We start from the raw sequence: 20,814 nt of genomic DNA, 5'->3' as shown, positions 1-20,814 counted from the left end.
GAGGGGTGGGGGATGAGATTAGACAGGAAGGTCGAAAAACTGAATATATGGTAGGAAATTGGGGGTTCAGATATGTGCTGACTTCTATGGCAGAAATCTGTCCCAGAATCTCTTAAATAATTAGCCTCATTTGCCAGATTTAGCCAGATATCATGACGCTGGTCTTCTCCAGATGCCCTCTCAAATAGGTTCTAGCTTCTAGCTCTTGCTTTCCCCACCATTAGGGCGTCGGGCAAGGGAGGGGGCAGGTTGCAAACGACACCCACGTTTGCTGCGGGCTCTCTGCAGGAGACAGGAATCCAGGGCTTTGCCGTCGTCATAGCAACTAGGAGTTCCGCGGTCCCCCACCTTCCTCTAATTCCTTCCACTTCCCCCGCCGTCTGGGCTGAGCTGCCTCTTCTCTCGCGAGATTTGAGCGCAGAGCTGAGCCGCACAGCGGTGATCTCACCCGAGAGTTGGGGAGGGAGTGAAGGAGGGGAAGGAATGGGGCTGGGAGGGGAAGGGCGAGGGAGGCGCCGCCACCGCCGGCAACTTTGTGAGCGAGTTCACTGTGTGCGTGAGCGAGTGAGCGAAAAGTCAGAGCGGCGCTGAGTCTCCGGGAGGAGGGTCCCCGGGGAGGGCCAGGTCTGGGCTTCAGAGGCCGGCCCCCGCCAGCCACTCCACCCTCTCCTGCTTCCGTGGCTCCCTCCCCATTTCCTCCCCCCACCAATCCTCCTGGGCCTTCCCGCCCCCTCTGCAGTTACCTGTCCCCTCCCCCACTCGGCACGCACCTCCCCTTTCCCCCGCGTCCACTTCGGACTTTGGCCCCGGCCGCTCAGTCACACCGCGTTCGCTTCCCGCGCCGGCCGCCCCCTCAGCTTTTTCTCTTGGAGGCAGGCGGGTGGGATGGGGAGCGCTGAGCCTCGGAGGCGGCGCGAGTGGGGACCCGAGCGCCCAGACAATAGTTGATGCCCGGGGACTGGGGCACCTCCGCCCCCACTCCGCCGGGAGCGCGGCCCCAGCCGGCTGCTCTCCAGCCTGCATTCCGCGTCCCCTTCGGAGCCAGGCTCGGGAGTTGGGCTGATTCCGCCCCCGCCTCCCCCGGGTCCCCCTCCGCTCGGCGCCCGCCCCTGCCTCGCCGCCTGCCGTTCTCCGCAGAGCAGGCGGCGAGTGAGCGCGCGCCGACCGTCTATAAGGTTTCTTTTTTACCCCAGGGAGAGCGCGCGGCGGACGCGCCCCGGACGTGCGGCGGCACCGGGAGGCCGGGCCGAGCGGTAAGTGGTTCCCGCGCCCCGGGTCCGGGCAGGGGAGCGGGGGTGCAAGACTGTTGACAGCCCGCACCCCATTTCTGGCCGGGGCTTGGGTCCAGGGCACGGAGCAGGACGCCGAGAGGCCGGTCAAAGTTTTATTTCCGATTTGGTGGCGTGCTGATAGCGCAGCCCGGCGGGGGGCGAGTCCGAGCTGCACTGCGCCCGGCGCGCGCGGGCGCGCGCACCTCGGAATCCGAATCTGCACAACTCTCCGCCTGGCGTCTGTGAGAGAGGCCAGGAGACCCGCGACCCCTTGGGGTGGCTGCGCCCACCAGGCTGCTCTCGTCTCCACCGGGAGACTCTTCCAGTTCAGTCACCTGGGTGAGCGTTTTGCAGGCTATGCCGGAGGGACAGGCCGAGAGGTTTGATCGTGAGAAAGGGGGAAGAGCAGCTCGTTGCCCGCGGGTGGTTCGTTTCTCTCCCGGGGTCTGGGGGAAGTGAAAGCCGGAGCTGCTCAAACCTGCTTTTCTTGGAGTAAGTAAACCACAAGAGGGGTGGGGAGGCGAGAAGGTACTGCAAAAAAGAAGTTTTTCTCCTTCGCCCCATCTGTTTCCAACTTCTATCCCGACCTTAAAGGGTATTTGCCAAGCTCCCTATCGCTCCACGGCATTTCTAGGTGGACAAGTAATCTTGTTGGACAGGTTGAAATTTCACTGGGTTCACCGTTTGGAAAACATAGGCAAGGGAAATGGCTCACTTTCAAGGAAGATGTTTGAGTTGTTGATGCTTGTTTTGAAGAGAAGCATTTGGGGACTGATGGATCCTAGACTGCATTTACCTTACAGATCTTATTTATTATGACGGGTATTTTAGAGGCAGCACTTACTGAAATTCTTACTACCTGCTAAACGATTACATTTCTAAACTGGGAGCCAGTGACGCGATGCAAATTTTAGAGTAAAGGTGTTGACTTTAATCAGGTTCCAGGTCTATCTGGATGGACTGGGGTTGGCGTTTCCTCTATAAAGCAAACCTTTCATGTTGAAACTCTGACTCAGACTCTTAAAGACATTGTTTTTATACTGGTACTCTGTGGGAGTTAAGTGTCAACTTTCTCTCGTTTTCTCATATGGAATATTCATCCAAGGCAAAGATTCTCTGACTTAATCTTTTGGAAAAGTACAAGATGAAGTCCTATGCAATCATTCTCTGCATCCAGTTTAGTAACAGTATTTTCTCTAAAATCCTGATTTAATGACCTTCACCTTCCCCCTTCATTTTTTGAAAGCTGCAATTAAGCCACCTTTACCAGGATGGAAAAAAAAAGCCGATGGAAATAATATAGAACAGTAGAAACAGCAGTAGTCTCAAATAAAAGGTTTTCATAAAGAAGTTTATGGTCACTGAAGTGTCTGACTACTAGATGACATACCAGTTATTAACGAGAATATTAAAACTTTTTTCCTATGGAATAAATTATACTCAGGCATTAGCAATTAACAGTGCATTCAAAATGATTTGGGTGATGATTTGCACGTAAATGGTTAGGGGCAAAATAAGAGATTTTGCCAGATGAATGGTATTATGTGGCTGACAACTTATTATCTCTTTATGTTTAAGTAAAGGAGTTCTGAAGTTGACTGTATCATTAGATTTCTCTAGTTGACTGAGAGAACAAGTTTGGCAAGTGGCTCAAGACAGTCAGTAGGTGTTGCTGTTAGCTTCTCTGCGGTTCCTGGTACTGCTCCTTGAGTTTGAAATTGCAGTTCTGGTGCAGTGAACTTTTTAGAGCTGAAGTGTCAGTATTAGTTGTGAGTTCATCGTAGGATTCTGTGACAAGGTTGACTTGAACTCCTGGTAATAATTGCAGTAATAATTGCAAAGCAGCTCACGGAAATTTTATATGACTTTCTTACTTACTTACGTACTTTTCCTGACTTTCTTAACTTGGCTTTTGCATTGAATTAGGTGTGTAATTTTGGTGTAGGCCTCCCCACCCCCACCCGCCAGCCACATCTTGATTTTTTTTAACAACTTTTAAAATACACCTTCTAGTAACTTTATTTTTTAAATTTTTTTATTTTTTAAAATTTATTTATTTATTTATTGGCTGCATTGGGTCTCCGTTGCTCTGCGCGGGCTTTCTCTAGTTGCAGTGAGCGGGGGCTACTCTTTGTTGCGGTGCGCGGGCTTCTCATTGCAGTGGCTTCTCTTGTGGTGGAGCACGGGCTCTAGGCGCGCGGGCTTCAGTAGTTGTGGCTCGCGGGCTCTAGAGCGCAGGCTCAGTAGTTGTGGCGCACGGGCTTAGTTGCTCTGCGGCATGTGGGATCTTCCCGGACCAGGGCTCGAACCCGTGTCCCCAGCATTGGCAGGCGGATTCTTAATCACTGTGCCACCAGGGAAGTCCCTGTAGTAACTTTATTGAAGTCATGATTTTGCTTGAGATGAGCGATTCTGTAAACTTTGGAGGATCTTGGTTGACTATGAGTTGGGACATGTGTCCGTTCTATCTTACTTTTGCAGTTTGAGTTTTTCAATACATGGCTGTTTTCTATCTCTTTGAGCTGTGAAACAGGAGCATGAGAAGAGGCAGAACAGTGTAAGAGTATATGGATTCCTTGACTCTTTCCAGTTTAGGGGAAAGTATGTAGTGATTGATGATAACATGGTTATGTGCTTCTACTGGTCTTCACTGTCCTGCTGTCATTTCTGTTGGTCCACTTCAGTGTGCATATGAAGTGTGCCTAGCCTGAAGATTTTCAGGTGACGTGGCAGATTTGAGCCTTTTGATTCACTGACCGAACTGGACTTTCTCTAAGGAAGATAAATAGACTCATCCCCCACATATAGATCTAGTGCTCTGATATAGAATGCTTCTTTCTTCCTTTGGACTGAGATTGCAGAAGTTCATATCTCAAATTCAGAAGAAAAATTTTCCTTCATAATGTCACCATATTCCTAATTTTTTGAGATTTGTATTAAGTCAAAAGGTAGTTATTGAGTGCCTCTGTCTGGGAGGCATGCTGTTGAGTTCTGTGGTTCTAGTGGTGGGTAAAAGTGTGTTGTTTGCCTCAAGGAACATACAGTGCAATGGGGCCATTTGCAGTGACCTTCCCTGGTTTGGTGTTCTGATACGCTGAAGCCCCCATAAAGTTTTGCAGAGCAGGCAATTATTTCTGAGTTGTAACCTATTTAAATTAATTTTTTTATTTATAATAAATTTAAATAAATTTATTTATTTATTTTCGGCTGCATTGGGTCTTTGCTGCGTGCGGGCGTTCTCTAGTTGCGGCAAGCGGGCCACTCTTCATTGTGGTGCGCGGGCTTCTCATTGGGGTGGCTTCTCTTGTTGAGCACGGGTTCTAGGCGTGCGAGCTTCAGTAGTTGTGGCATGTGGGCTAAGTAGTTGTGGCTCGTGGGCTCTGTAGTTGTGGCTCGTGGACTCTAGAGCGCAGGCTCAGTAGTTATGGCGCACGGGCTTAGTTGCTTCACGGCATGTGGGGGTCTTCCTGGACTAGGACTCGAACCCGTGTCCCTGCATTGGCAGGCGGATTCTGAACCACTGCACTGCCGGGGAAGTCCTAAATTAATTTTTTAAATAATGGGTCCCAGTATTTGTCCTCAGAAGGCCTGGGTTTCAAATTTTCCAGCTATGGGATCTTAAAAAGTAATTGAACCTCTTCCTGAACTTTCTGAAACAGCGTCTTTTTTTGCAGCAGTGGGCACAATGCTTGCTTCACTGCTTTGCTGCAAAAATTATTGAGAATATATGTACGAAAGTAATTTGTAAACCATAGTCTTACTTGCAATTGCATTTTCTTGCTTCCTGATGAACAGATTCATAGATTGTTGGGTTTAGGAGGGATTTTGAGTATAAATCATTTCACCCTTCTTCCCCATTTTACAGATGAGGAAACTGAAGCCCAGAAAGTTGAAGTGATTTTTTTAAAGGGTGTAGAAGAACTAGTCAGTGATCATGCAGTGATTGGAAGGCATGTTTTCAGATTTAACTGTACTCTTTTGCTTCCTGGTTTTTTTTTCCCCCTACCTTAGAGTCTTATGTTAAAATTTATTTACTACTCTTTCCCCCCACTCAAGTGTTCAGTATTTACTACATGTCTAAAATGAGAAGAAGAAAAACTTAATGAAACAAAATGTACGTGAAGGTTGAAAAGCCATGAAAACCACACGGATGTAGTGTTTGGTAACTCAGGTTTAGAGTTACTCAAATTACAAAGTTATGGCAAAAGAAATTATGAGTTAGTTAAAGTATTTACATGGTAGAGCCTGTAGGTTGTTTTTTTTTAAAGGAATCTTGGTTAACTCGGAGCATAATATACTTATATGTTCTTTAGAGAAGCCAGACTTAATTTGTTGTGGTCGACCACCTTTTTTTTCTCTTCTTAAACTCATTTTTCATTTGTAAAAGAAAGTGGTGTGCCTCCCTTATTTTTGGAACAGTGGCTTCATGTATGGGTTACTGGGGGCAGGGGTAGGAGCTAGGGAGGATCTGTTAGGTGGAGGTATAATTGCACATAAAACAGGACAGTGTTGTAGGAGCTTCCTGTTGAAAACGTGAGTGAGTTCTATAGCACCACCCAACTTCCGCTGGGGTAATCTGAGCCAGGAGAGAAGAAACATCCCTGCCCCTTGGGTGACTGCCCTTTAGATGAGGGACTCTCCCTTTCCCGAGGACGGTAAAGCATTATGTTATTCCTTCAGCACTCACACAAAAAAATCTGTGTCTGTTCCACATACAGTGCTATTTAAAATAGGGGTTTTCTACTATCCCTTTAGATCGACATTCCAACTTTATATCCATTGCGCTTTTACTGGTTTGGTGTGGGAAATAAATTGGCCTCATTGGATTTTTGTTTTTAGTTTTCTGCTGTGCTTAGCTAATAAAGAAGAAAAAAGCCAAACAAAGCCCACACACTTTGATGGCCCTTTGTTTTCCAAAGGTTTAATACAAATTAAGTTACTTATCCTCAGATGAGAGCTCATTTTTACTTTTGGTGGGTTTCTGATGAGCTGTGGAGCGAGTCATAGAAACGTGGGAAAGAGCCCCTTTTCTTTGGATCTCTTAAAGGCAGGTGATTTGAGTGAGGGTTAGGATAGCACGAGTGTGACTGGGTTTGTGATCAAGTGGGTAAGAAAATCCATTGGGTGTATCTTTTGAGGGTAAGGACTGGTCCACATCCATTTTCTCCTTTTATTCTGGCCTGGGAGGAGTGAGGTAACCCCAGTTGCAAAGATAACATGAAAGCTTTCTTGAAAATCTAGAGAGATGACACCACAGTGACACAGAGGAATGTCAGGGGCTTCTTTCATTGGACGTTAGTCAACAGTAGTGCATTGGGGGTGTGCCACAGAGGCAGGCGAAGCTGTTTCTCTTGGCCTCCGGAGGTCTGGGATGAGAATTTTCAGCCTGTAGATTTCTAATTTGTTACTTGTCATGTTGCACTAAGTTCTCCCTCTAATTAGGATTGTAGTATGCCTAACTTTAAATTGTGGGAAGCGGGCAATTACATAATGTTAGATTTCCCTGTTTTTTCAGTTATGGAGAGGCACGAGGAGAGTGTATGCGTGCTGGAGAACGTTGGCCTGCAGAGGGAGAGTAACTGATTTGTACACATACAGGGGTCACTCAGAGGCAACTTGAGCCAACTGGCCATCCAACCGTGGCGGCCACTGGATTCCTTTATTCCTCTCTCCTCCTCCAAAGCAGGTCTTAGGTTAAAAATGAATTTCGCAGACACCAGAGTGAATTTTGGTTATTCCTCTTTTCTCTTTCTGTTTTTTCCAGGAAGCCTTTTACCAAAGCTACAAGTATAGTCATTGGTAGTGTTTTTGTGGCTTAATGTCTTGCTTCCTTTTAGAATGAGTTCCAAACTTCTCGGAATAAGGCTATTTCGAAGTAAAAAGCAAAGGACCATGTGCTGAATGACCACGTTCCTATAATCGAGACTTGACTATGATCAATATCATTTACATTGGCTTTTATATTATCTTTTTCTAATTCATTTTTTTCATATTCTCAATTATTTGCCTAGATAGGGATTCTAGTTTGATATATTCTAAGCTCCTTGCATTTCCTTTAACATCTTAGTTCTCAGAATTGATTGACTATTTGTTTCTACAAGTTTCTTTTCATTTCTTGATGCTTTCAGCAAAGCAACTGTGATAACTGAACTGTGGTATCTCATGCCTTCAAGAAGAGAGGGTACTTATAAGGAGATACCTATAGGATATATAATTATACATTAATAGAACGTTCTAAAATTTTCACCCAGTTTGACTAACTTTTATTCCTTGCTTCACTTGTACATAGTTAGGGAAAAAAATGGAAAGAAGTATTTTCCCATATTTTTGCAAGAAATATAAGTATGTGACTTTTGGGAACCATATTGCCTTTTCTTTCAAAGACTTAGAAAACAAGTGTTCTTACTCTTGAAATGAGGGTTGGTGTGTAGTTGATTTAACTCCTCCCTTTTCCCTAACCATACTTCTGGCTGCCCCAGCGAAGACCTCAGAAGCTTCTGCCAATATATTTTGTCAGAGTCTAACTTCTGAGTAGCTGGAATTTCATGTGTAAAGAGAGGGCGCTCTGTGTGTATATATGTTTGGGGTGGGGTTTGACTCCTGGCTCAGAATGTGCCCTTGGGAAACCTGTTAGGAGGCTTGAGACTGAATGTGGTTCCTGACCCTCATCTCTTTTCCAGTTTGAGAAATGCCTGTGATTCTTCCAAGAGTCTCAGTGTTACTTTTTTTTTTTTTAAATTGGCATCTTAGTACTGATCCTTTGTAATAGGAAATGAGGTATAATAATTGCATGACAATAATGTTTCAGTAGATACATGATAGGTTATGGAGAACTATAGGATTCACAGAAAAGGCCTATTAAAAGTTAGAGCCTCAGGGCTTCCCTGGTGGCGCAGTGGTTGAGAGTCTGCCTGCCGATGCAGGGGACATGGGTTCGTGCCCCGGTCAGGGAAGATCCCACATGCCGCGGAGCAGGCTCGCTGAGCCTATGCTCTGCAATGGGAGAGGCCACAACAGTGAGAGGCCCACGTACAGCAAAAAAAGTTAGAGCCTCAGCCTAATAATTGCTTTCAGTGGGATTGTTCTGAAGGTCATTTTCAAGGGAGCACTTTAAAATAGTGGTTTTCAGCGGGTTGGGCCAGGTGTGTGTTTGGGGGAGGGTGGAGGACCTCAGTGAACTCTGGGGTATTACTCTGGGTAGATGGGTTGGGTGGTTTGAAGAAACTCAATAGGTGATTCTGTTATGCTTCTCTCCCACCCAGTTGAGAACACAATGGCTTTTATGTCATTTTTGGATTTATGCTTGACAGTAAGGTAAAGGGAGGGCCTTCGATCACGTGTACAGTTCCCTTGATTAAAAAAGACAACTTGGAAGAAATTTGGAAATGACTGCCAGCAGGTGAAAGGGTCAGGCTGCTTCGACTCCGGCAGTGGAGGTAGAACGAGTAAATCTAACTTGGTGTTTGCACTTACTTTTTTTATTGGGATAAAAAGCACATAGTGTAAAATTTACCATCTTAACCATTTTAAGTATACAGTTTAGTTGTGTTAAGTATATTCATATTGTTGTGAAACAGAAGTCCAGACTCTTTTCATCTTGCAAATTGGAAACTCTACCCATTAAACAACTTCTCCTTTCCCCTCTCCCCATCCCTGGGACTCACCATTCTACTTTCTGTTTGTATGAATTTGACCTCTTTAGATACAGCATATAAGTGGAATCATGTAGTATTTGTCTTTTTGTGACTGGCTTATTCCATTTAGCATAGTGTCCTCAAGGTTCATACATGTTGGCATGTGGTAGGATTTTCTTCCCTTTTAAGACTGAATAATATTACATTGTATGTCTGTATCCCATTTTATTTATCCATTCATCCATAGATGGACATTTGGGTTGCTTCTACCTCTTGGCTATTGTGGATAGTGTGGCTATGAACATGGGTTTTCACATAGCTCTTTGAGACCCTGCTGTCAATTCCTTTGCATATATACTCAAAGGTGGGATTTCTGTATCGTATGGTAGCTCTATTTTTACATTTTTTGAGTAACCTCCATTCTGTTTTTCATAGAGGTTATACCCCACCAGCAGTGTACCAGTGTTATTCCTCATCCTTGCTAACACTTGTTATTTTGTTTCTTTGATAGTGCCATTTAATGGGTGTGAGGTAATATCTCATTGTGGTTCTGATTTTCATTTCTCCGTTGATAAGTTATATTGAGCATCTTTCATATGCTTGTTGGCCATTTGCATATCATCTTTGGAGAAGTGTCTTTTCAAGTCTGCTCATTTTTTGATCAGCTTATTTGATTTTTTGTTGTTGAGTTGTAGGAGTTCTTTATATATTCTGGATATTAACACCTTATCAGATGCATGATTTGCACATATTTTCTCCCATTTTGTATGTTTTCTTTTTGCTCTTTTGTGTCCTTTGATGCATGAAAGTTTTAAATTTTGATGTAATCCCATTTGTCTATTTTTGCTTTTGTTGCCTGTGCTTTTAGCGTCATATGCAAGAAATCATTGCCAAGTCCAACGTCATGAAGCTTTCTGTGTTTTCTTCTAGAAGTTTTATAGTTTTAGTTCTTACATTTAGGTCTTTAATCCATTTTGAGTTAATTTTTGTCTGTGGTGTAAGACGAGGATCCAGCTTCATTCTTTTGTGTGCGGGTATCCAGTTTTCTCAGCCCCATTCATTGAAGAGACTGTGCTTTCCCCTTTCAGTGGTCTTGGCATCCTTGTTGAAGACCAGCTGGCCATATACATGATGGTTTATTTCTGGGCTTTCTGTTCTAGTCCATTGGTCTGTTTGTCTGTCTTTATGCCAGTACCACCTTTAGCTTTTTAGATTACTTTAGCTTTGTAATACATTTTGAAATCAGGAAGTTTGAGTGACACTTAATTTTTAACTTATGCTATTGTAGGTGCTGAGAAATAGAGAAGTAATAGATTAACAATTGAGAAAACAATTCAAAGAATTTTTCATTTTTTGGAGGGGACTAGACCCACTTAAAGAATGAAGTAAGGTGATTTATTTACTTATTTATTTTAAACTTTATTTATTTATTTTTGGCTGCGTTGTGTCTTCGTTGCTGTGCGAGGGCTTTCTCTAGTTGCGGCGAGCGGGGGCCACTCTTCATCGCGGTGCACGGGCCTCTCACTGTCGTGGCCTCTCTTGTTGCAGAGCATAAGCTCCAGATGCGCAGGCTCAGTAGTTGTGGCTTACGGGCCTAGTTGCTCCGCGGCGTGTGGGATCTTCCCAGACCAGGGCTCGAACCCGTGTCCCCTGCATTAGCAGGCAGATTCTCAGCCACTGCGCCATCAGGGAAGCCCCCATAAGGTGATTTAAATGGCAGAATGTATGTGAGGCTGTCAATCGGCAACTAGTATAGTAAGAGCTATAGTCTAGCACTTCATTGGATATTGAATCCAATGGCTTGCAAAAGCTTCAAAAAGGTGATGGGCCTTGAATTGGTCTTGAAGATTGGATGTGTACCTCAATGGGTATAAATACCTCAAACCATCTGTGTCAGTTCTATCACTTCACTAAAAGGGGGTCTTTAATGAAAGCCTCTGATAGTAATCTCAAGATTTTCAATGGGGATCAGTTATTATAAGACCCGTCACTATTTTTTTTTTCTTGACACTCTATTGTCTTCCCCATTCCAATCCAGTAGTTGCTGATTTGCCATTTCTGCTCCTTGAATAGCAGTGGGCCACGTACAGAGTTAGAATACTTAGACACAGTACGGTTTTATTTTCTAGGATGTGCAAAGAACACAAAATTCACATGGCTGGGTTGTATAGGATGAGTTGAAGGATAGAGATTGAACCCAGAACAGCAAACTCAGTGGCTGCTTTAGTAAGTAATTTAGGCTACTTAAGACATACTTTCTCACCTTCTTAATGAAACTATAAGGATATTTTGGTTGGGTGTATTACTTGAGGGTACAATTGGTAGAATTTCTATGGAGGAAAAATGTAGTATGCTTGCATATAGTAGGCCTGTAGTAAAGCGTTGTTTAGTGGTGACCAAATGAATTTAAGTCTACATGGGTGGGTCCGTAAGGAGTAATTTACTCATTTATTTCATAAGTATTTATTGACTCTCACTCTATGCCAGGGGCTAGTGGCTGCTTCAAGTGGAAAAGGATGCATGGCTCCTGCCCTCATGTGGCTGCCATTCTTTTAGTGGTTGATGTGGTCCTTCTCAGTGTTCCAGTCCGCACAGCTGGTTGGATTTTTCTTTTTTTTGCCAAAGGCCACCTGTTTTACTTTTGATGCAAAACAATTGTAGTTGTTTATTATGAAAATAGTTCTACATTAAATATTCTTTGTGTGGAGGAAGAAAGAAACACAAGACAATTCTGCCTTTTGGTTTCCAAGGAGACCTGTCTTGGCTAAATTTACTTTATCAAGTGCTTTTCTAAGTAACAGAACTGAAGGAAACTGGCTTTAATGAATTTTGCTTAAGGTTTTCCTGAGGACCCAGATATGGTTTTCAAATCTTCGCTTCCTCTACTTCCAAGCCCTCTCCAAGAGCATCTAAACACCTAGTTTTGGCCGATCCTGGATTTTTCCATTAATCGTGAGATCTTAAAAGTCATACACCCCTTTTGGATCGTCATTGATTTGTTCATTCATTTAACAAGTCTTCATTGTTCACTTATTATATACCAGGTAACCTTTTCATTTGTAATAGGAAGGTTGAGGGTTGAATTCAGTTTCCTTTAAGGCCAACTGTTAAAATTCTGTGAATTTATTATTATGGTTTAGTGAGATTTAGGGCTTTTTTTTGCAGATAGTAGAAGTGTTTTTGAAAGAGCTTAAAAAAAGAGAAATTTAGAGTTTTTGTTTTTAACTCACATTTTAGTGGGAAAATTCCTCATTGGTGGATAATTTTAGGATTAATTTCACTCTGATCTGAAAATAATCAACATTTTAACTCAGCTGAAAGTCTTTCCTTGTAATTTTGGCAGGAGACAGTTTTAAAGCTAGCCTTTCTGATGTTACTTGTAACAAGCTAGAAACTTAATTCCTGTTTCAGGTGATTGGTGTAGTGCCAGCGTGTAGAGATTTAGAAGTGCTTAGCACCTCTTCTCCTAGGTGCCCAGTTCTGTGTCTTTCAGAGCCCTTGTCATTTATGTGTGAGGTGGTCTTGAGGTATGGTGACATCATGTCACACGGAAGATCTGCGTGCCAGTGCTGTGATAATAAGCTGGCAGTCGCCCATGCTGCCAAATCCGTAATACTCAGATAACCTAGTGTGAGATTTCATGGCTTTTTTCTTTTTTTAATCTTTATTTATTTATTTGGCTGCGCCGGGTCTTCGTTGTGGCATGGGGGCTCACAGTTGCAGCATGCATGTGGGATCTGGCACCCCGACCAGGGATCAAACCCGGGCCCCTGCATTGGGAGCTTGGAGTCTTAGCCACTGGACCACCAGGGCAGTCCCTTCATGGCTTTATAAAATGATATTTTTATTTTAATTTGTTGTTAGAAATTTGACATAGTATTGATTATGTGTTATAAGGTTCAGTTACGCAGAGTAAAATTTAAGAATTTTCTCTCATGTGGATTGTTGGCTGTTATAAATCTGGTCTCCTGTTACCAAAAGAACATTGGAAGATTTGTGTAGCCCTGGCTCTGTGACTGTGGCCATTTTTCCTTCACTTACTAATCAGCAATATTCAGTAAACACCTTCTAGATGGGTGGCAGATACTGTTCTCATCCTGGATATACAGCAGTGAACAACTCTGAGTGATAAGGGAAGCCACTGGAGGGTTTTGTACAAAGGGTTTTGATCTGACATATTTGAGAATAGAATGAGGGTTTGGTCTGACATATTTTTAAAGGACAGAACTCCATTGTGTGGAGAATAGAACTCCATTGTGGGGGCAGAGGTGGAGGCAGGGAGATATTAAGGGTTCTAGCAATGACCTAGGTGGGATATGATGATAGCAGTGGTGGAGGAGATGAGAAGTGCCTGGATTCTGGACTCATCTCAAGTGAGGCTAACATGACTCACAGAAGGGTGAGTGATACGCAGTGAAAGAAAGAGTGGAGTTAAGGGGAACACCAAGGTGTTTGGCCTGAGCAACTGGAATACTGGTCGTGCCAGGTATTGAAATGGGGAAGGCTGGAGGACCAGGTTTGGGTGGAGAATTGAGCTGATGGGTACATGTTGGGTATGAGGTATCTGTGGGTGAGGTCAGGTTGGCAGCTAGGCAGGTCCGTTAATCCTCACGAGCTTCAGTTTTCTCATCTGTGTGAAATGGGGAAAGTGTTTGCCCTTCTCAGAATTCTTGAGATCAAATGAGAGAAAAAAAGTTCCAACTTCTAAAGTAATGTCCCGTTGTGATGGTATTATTTCTGGAAAGTAGACTGGTTTCCATCTTAAATACGCTGTGGGACTGCTTAACTCATAGGCCAGAATGTATTGTGGAAAGTTGGCGTTTTCCCTCCAAAGGCTGGTTTTCTCTCTGGATAGACGGAAAAGCTTTCTCTTTGATGCATTCTGTGATTCCTGAGCAGCTTTTGGGAGAACTTGGTATTTTGGTTCCCTCTGGGGTGTCAGAGGGCTACACTTTGTGTGGAGCCATTGGGGCAGTACGTGGTGTGTGGTACCAGACTCGCCCCTTAATAAACATGGCTTCAGGCCGGAGTGATTTTATTTACGTGGGAGGATGTTGTAGTAGGAAAAACCCTGGCTCTTTCCTTTCTCAAAGTCTCTATTATTTTATGCTTTCCATAACTTGGATCAGTTAACAAATAGGGTCTAATAGACCATATTTATTAGGGAGACCATTCTCCTTGTTTCCTAATGCAGAATGCCTATTTACATATTCCTAGGTTTTTTGGTTGCTTAAAATTTTCTTCTGGGCAGGTGAAATATGCTAAATATATATTTGAATCTACTGAATTAAAATTCATTTAAGATTCAAGTAAAAGTATTGAAAGCATCAGTCATATTTTGAAGTTATATTTTGAAGTGATACTTTGAAGTTATTACATGTCTTTCCTTGGAGGTAGTAGCAAATGGTTGTATCTTTGAAATGCAGTATTTGCTGATAATTGATACCTTCTCAACAGTTAGATGTTTCTTTAGGAACATCTTCAGTCAAGAGATAGGTTGGTGGTTCTTGGTTCTTCGGATCCATAAGGCAGTTTGAACAGAAACACTACTGCTCTTTCTTCACTGCCCTCCTGGTTTCATCCTTGGTTCACAAGATTCAGTTGGTATCGGCGGTGTGTGTTCATTGCAGGTTGTGTGACGCAGAAAGAGAAGGTAAAGCCATTTTAAAAGGGTGCCTTTGAGAGCCCGACACATGTAGCGAATGCAACGTTTGATGAATAACTGACCACCTTCTGGGTGTTCAGTGGAAAGAGCAGTAATGGCTTTAACATTGAAGCAAGGCGTCGGAACAGGAACTATGTTTTTCAATAGATATTGTGGAGGAGAAATTGCTTGGGTAGTTCTCTGGTATCTTTCAAGCAAGAGGCCATCTCTTTATGTTAGGGCTTTTCTCAGGTCCTCAGATTTATAAAATAAGTTGACCCATCTGCTCAGTAATTGTTAAGTTACATAATCTTTTTGCTTTTCATTGAATCGGCTTACTATACGTTATTTTATTTCAGCTTCTAAGAAACTGAACTATAGGTATTCAGTATAGTATCACTTGACATAATTGTCTGATAAAACCCTAAGTCTTTGTCTTTCCTTTTGAAGTACGTTTTAGAAAACTTACATCAATTGTACGAAATAATTTGAAAGGTATTTATATATTTAATTCTGTATCTTTTCCATGCCCAATTTTTTTCTCCTAGGAGGAGTACAACTTACTAGACTTCCTAAAATCTTTTAGGATTTCCAAATTGCCTAATGACTTTTTATTTGAACTCTAGTCTAATAATCATTTTTACTGGGGAGATAATCTCTAAGCTTCTGAAGTCATAGTACCCATTTATTGCACTCCTAAGGTTTTTTTTTAATAACCTTTATTGAGTTTTAATTCACTTACTGTACAGTTTTCCCACTTGAAGTGTATAGGTCAGTAGTTCATAGAGTAGTGTAACCAGCACCATAAACAATTTTAGAATATCTTCATCACCCCAAAAGAAGCTCCAGCCCGTTTGCAGTCACTCCCCACTTCTCCCCAATCCCACCCCACTTCTCCCCAATCCCACCCCACTTCCCTGCGCCCAGCCCTAGGCCACCACTAACCTACTGTCCATCTTTATAGGTTTGCCTCTTCTGGACGGTTCCTATAAATGGGAACATACGATATGTGTTCTCTTGTGCCTGGCTCATTTCACCGAGCCCTATCAAAGCACTTTAACTTTGGTGGTGATGTTACATATTTCAGAGTCAAAAGCAGACATTCCCTGTCTGCTGACACAGAAACTACAGCCTGTGCTGGGACCAGAGAAAATAGCAAAACCACCTGTTGCCGGGTGCGTTTGTAGAACCGGGAGTGAACTTTGAAGCTTTTGTAACTAAAGCCTCCCTGGCACTCATCCACCAATGCACTCGCTACTCTCCATTGCATGGTTGCTTGACTCTCTCTGCCTGACCACTGCCTGCTTCTTCTTTGACCATTTCAGATACCTCTGAGAAGTCATCTCTGATTCTTGCCTTTCTTTTACCTTGGGTCTGGTCCAGGAGTAAGCCTTGTCTTTTTCTCTTCCTTTTGAATTGACCGTTTTCAACTTGTCCTCTTTTGTTTTATGACCACCATCTGATACAGACCCTTGACCTTTATACCTGGGTGGCTGGAGCAGCTCCTTTCTGACCAGCTTGACTCTTGCTGCCCCAGGCTCCGGGCGTCTTGCCTGATTATTCTTTCTGATGGGTCGTTTAGGTACGTGTGCCACCTGGAGGAATTTAAGTGGTTCCAGCACATCAAAACGTGCGCTTTCCTGCCTGCTTCGTGACCTTTCTCTTGGGTCTCTCCTTTCCTGTTCATCTGATATCTTTGGCCTCCCCAGGACTGTAGGACTGTGTTTCTGCCTTCATGTGCAAGGCCTCTGTTCTCTCCTCTTCCCAACTATTTCTGACGTCCTTTGAGCCTTTGTTCATTTTCGATTTTAGTTCCATTCAATTCAAAACGTAGGTGAAATCAGTATACTTAGTTCTTTCTCTCTCTTATCCCCCTCCCTGCGTATCTTGCTCTTCACCATTATTTTGTCTCCCTTGTCCCTGCTGAGGCAATTCCAGCCCCTGAACTCTAGTTTTATCTGTAACTTTCTCAACCTTCAAGGCTCACCTCCTTCATTGCTGTCTTTCTGGTTGCTGTAACTCACCTCGATTTCTCCCTTGTTTGGAATGCTGGTGTACTGCATTGTATACTTAAAGAGCTTACAGTTTAATAATTAATGCCTAATTCATCAGGATGTTTAACCTGGAGACGACTCAGAAGGAACGTCATCCCTTGTCACAGGAATTGAAAATCAGTCGTAGGGAAGTCATCAGTCATAAATTGCATTAGGCAATTTGGAAATCCTTTGTTTTCTCAGACCCCACAGGGTAGAACAATGAGGAAATACAGGTGTTTGAATGAGCATCAGAAAGGACTTTTCTAGAGCTGCATGCAGGTGTGCCAGGCTATGTTCTGTTGCCCATCCCCATGCATTTAGGACCGGGTCATTGTAAAGGCCATTCATACATACAGTTCACGGGGGCTCAGTGAGATGCATGGTTCTCAGTCTCCCTGGAGTATCAGAATCACCTGGGCAGCATTTTAAGTACTCAGATTCTCAGTCTTTGGAAAGTTCAGATTGAGTAATGAAGCCAGGCTTGGAAACTTTTGAGTTAGATAACACTTTTAGGCCCAAGATCCAATGAATGTCGCATTTGTTTGCCAAATTTTTATTGAATGCGTGCATCGTGTGGCAGTGTAAAATTGTGGATTTTGCTTTCGTAGGACCTTGAGTCAAGGAGGGCATGCAGACAGACCGTGAAACACCCTGTGATTTCTCCTCAGGCAGATGTAAATTCTTTGAGGATAGGAACCATTTCTCATTTTGTTTATTTGACCCAGAGGGATGGGCGCATTGACATTCATTCTTGTGTGGTAAACTGATTAACCTGCTGTTTACTGATTTACTCCCTGTTGGAAGGCTTGTTACTGTGTTCTTTAACCAGTCGTTTTCATGCAGCTTAACTTCTCGGTTGAAAAGGAACAACTGTATTCCCAATTGCATCATGACAGGTTCATCCTTTTGATTTTGTTGCTTTCTAGTAATAAAATTTACATTGGCTACCATTTACTGAGGACCCACTGTGCCAGGCACTTCGTGTCACATTAGTGCTAATCTTTATAATAAGCCTGAAAGATAGATATTAGGACTCTGAGTGGGAGCCAAGATGTTGAGTTCTTGTTATAGAATTTCTTCTTATACATATTTACAGACATTGCAATAGCCACTGAGCTGAGGAATTGTCTAGTACAGTCTTCCGTTGGGACCAGATGGTTGAAATCATGGTTTGGCTGTATGCATAGGATGTGTTTTCTTGTTGGAATGCTAGAAAGCCTGTCTACATATAATAGGGTTGCTATGACCATCACCCTTAAACACTATACCATGCTGATGATGGAAGCTCCCCACCCATTTCTCCAGTGAAAGGCTGGTTTTGCTGGTGTAATTTTTAAGCGTGGTGGCCGTGTTGTACCACGGTGGAGAGTCAGGGACAGTTCTTTGTATCTTAAGCGATGATCTGGATTTCCCAGGGCTGGCATGTGACCCATTTGGTGGTCTCTTTCCCTGTATCTGTTGTAGGACTTTGGCCTGTCAACGTGACCCCCACCAGGGCTCCGTTAACAATGGTCATAAATACCTGAACTTCACCCATGTGTTGGTTTTATGGTAGGTTCTTTACTTATACCATCTCATTTTTATCCTTATGGAATTTCTGTGAGGTAGGTGTTATCAGTATTTAACAGATGATGAAGCTGGAGCTTGGAAAGGTTCAGTAACTTGTGTTGTTTTGAGACTCTATTTGCACTTTTCCAGGGGACTCAGGCATGGTTTACACAGGAGTTAACTTCATTTCTTTCTATTTCTCTTACTTCCTCCTATTGCTTCATCAAGAAAACTTGGGTGGTGCGTGAGTGAACTTTTAGGAGTTGAAGAAGACTGAGTATGTCTGATCCCTATCCAAATTTTTGGATAATGTATTTTTCTCCCTTCCAGTGGAGTCAAAATAATAGTTGTCATTGAATGTTCTCTTTGGTCAGTTTTCTGAGATGTGGGAAACAACCTCACGAGGGGCTCCTACCTGCCAGAGAAGTTCCAGGCGCAGGGTTCCTACTATGTCTAGTACAAATAGCTAGAGGAAATGTAAATATTTATAATTGTGGTGAAATCAATAGAAATCTGCACAGAGTTTGGAATAACCACAGAATTTTTTTTTTTTCTGGTAAGAACACTTTCATTTTACTTCCCAACTGAAGGCATGACCAAAAAGCATGAGAAATGTATTTTCTGGGTGAAATGCTTACTTTCTCATCTTGCAGCATGAATTCTGCTGTGAAGTTATCATCTTGTCATTGATTTCTGCCTGTCGCCCTAAAATTATCGTGCTGTCATCATGTCAGCATCTGCATTGTTTTGAAATAAGTGTCTTTTAAGAGGTCGGAGCCATGTTAGAAATATATAGATTTTTAAAGAGAGATTAATGGAACTGAAGTTAATTGCAAATATAAGAAACAGGTGTAAGATTAGTCCTGGCAATCAAGTGTGCTTCTAGGAAACACACATTCAATTGATCAAACAGAATTGAAGTCACTAGTAAAAGTTAATTAGTTAACTTAGGTCATGGTGAAAAGGGGGAACATTTTTACTGCCCTGATTTTTCTGTTGAGTTGTGGGCTTTGTATGTTTATTGGATCCAGCATACCGTTCTTTAAACTTTGTGTTCAGGTCATTCCTCCAAACCAAATATTTGAGACTTCTCTTTCACGTTAAATCAACCCTCTAGAGTTTGCTTTAGTATTTAGGCTTATTTAATCTTAAGGACAAAGATTAATTTTAAAGTGTGTTGTTGGAATTTCCCTGGCAGTCCAGTGGTTGGGACCTTTGCCTTCCACTGCACGGGGTGCGGGTCCGATCCATGGTGGGGCAGCTGGGGTCCCACATGCCTCTCGGCCAAAACACCAAAACAAAAAACAGAAGCAATATTGTAACAAATTCAATAAAGACTTTAAAAAAAATGGCCCACATCAAAAAGAAATCTTAAAAAAATTAGATAAGTTCTATCTAAAAAAAAAAAATAATAAAGTGTGTTGTTGAATTTTGGTGGCTGACCAGGGCCATGACGTGCCATCTCACTAGGGCACAGAGCCCCGAGGTTATTTAATGAGCTCAGTTTGGGGTGTCCTCATTCATAGCAAGATGCACGAGGATCTTGCATCTGTCACCATCCTGGTCTTGCTTGACCACTGCAGCAGTGAATCACCTTGAGTAGTTCACCTTGTCTGCAGGGTGCAGACTTTTCATGTTTAACTGCATTGACTGTTTGAAAGCTACCTTGTAAATAATGATACACAACTGCAATAATCCGAGTCCACTAAGGACATGCCACATTCACACCTTGGTCTGCCCACCGTCAGCCGGCAAAGTCCATTTCTAAATATTACCCGAACATTCATCATTCACTCCACAGCTATCGACTGAGCTGTTTTGTGCCAGGCACCTGCTGTGCATCAGATACTGTGCTGAGTGTTTGGGTTTTTCAAAAAAATTTATCTATTTTTGGCTGCATTGGGTCTTCGTTGCGGTGCACGGGCTTCTCATTGCGGTGGCTTCTCGTGTTGTGGAGCATGGGCTCTAGGTGCGTGGGCTTCAGTAGTTGCGGCATGTGGGCTTAGTAGTTGTAGCTCGTGGGCTCTAGAGTGCGGGCTCAGTAGTTGTGGCACACAGGCTTAGTTACTCCCCGGCATGTGGGATCTTCCCGGACCAGGGCTCGAACCCGTGTCCCCTGCCTTGGCAGGCGGATTCTTAACCACTGCACCACCAGGGAAGTCCCCTGTGCCGAGTGTTGTGCAGATAATTTAGCAGTCCTGTTCTCAAGACGCTGCCAGCTTGTTGGGGGAACTCAGGAAGAATAAAAGAAAATGACCAGCAGGAGACTAAGGAAATCATTTCAATGTAGAGTCGTTCTTTCTTATTATGAAAGCATTGCATAAGGCTTTGTGGAAAATTGGGAAACTACAAGAAAGTTTGAAGAAAAAAAGTCATCCACCATTCTATCACCCAGGGGTAACCACCATTGTTTTCATGTTCCCTGTCTTTTAAAAATGGCTTCTAAAAACAAGCAAAACAGAGAGATTTGTCCAGTAAAAGAGGGCTTTCAGGTGCAGTTTGATGGGGAGAAGGAAAAGAGGCCCTGGGAAAAGTGCAGCGTTTCTATCGCTGGGGCTGTGGCGTGGAGCACAGAAGCCTTAGGGAGGGGTGTTTGGGATTCCTCAGGAAGGAGGCACTGGGAGCAAAACCAGAGCTGCTTTGACCGTAGATTTCTCTCTGAATAGTTTCTGGGTACAAGT

At 43.2% G+C, this 20,814-nt stretch overlaps 1 protein-coding gene across 1 annotated transcript in view; it reads left to right on the top strand.

The window, feature by feature from the left end:
• The first annotated feature begins 838 nt into the window (after window positions 1-838).
• Window positions 839-20,814, top strand: part of SIPA1L1 (signal induced proliferation associated 1 like 1) — a 377,254-nt gene continuing 357,278 nt past the window's right edge. Inside the window, exon 1 of the mRNA XM_082844854.1 lies at window positions 839-1,253. The gene's annotated coding sequence lies outside the window, so the exon portion shown is untranslated. The remainder of the gene's footprint in view (window positions 1,254-20,814) is intronic.

Source organism: Leucopleurus acutus (genome assembly GCF_964270905.1).
Source record: "Leucopleurus acutus genome assembly, chromosome: 1".
NCBI lineage: Eukaryota > Metazoa > Chordata > Mammalia > Artiodactyla > Delphinidae > Leucopleurus > Leucopleurus acutus.
Note: the sequence above shows the minus strand (reverse complement) of the source record. Positions and strands in the feature narration are given on the sequence as shown.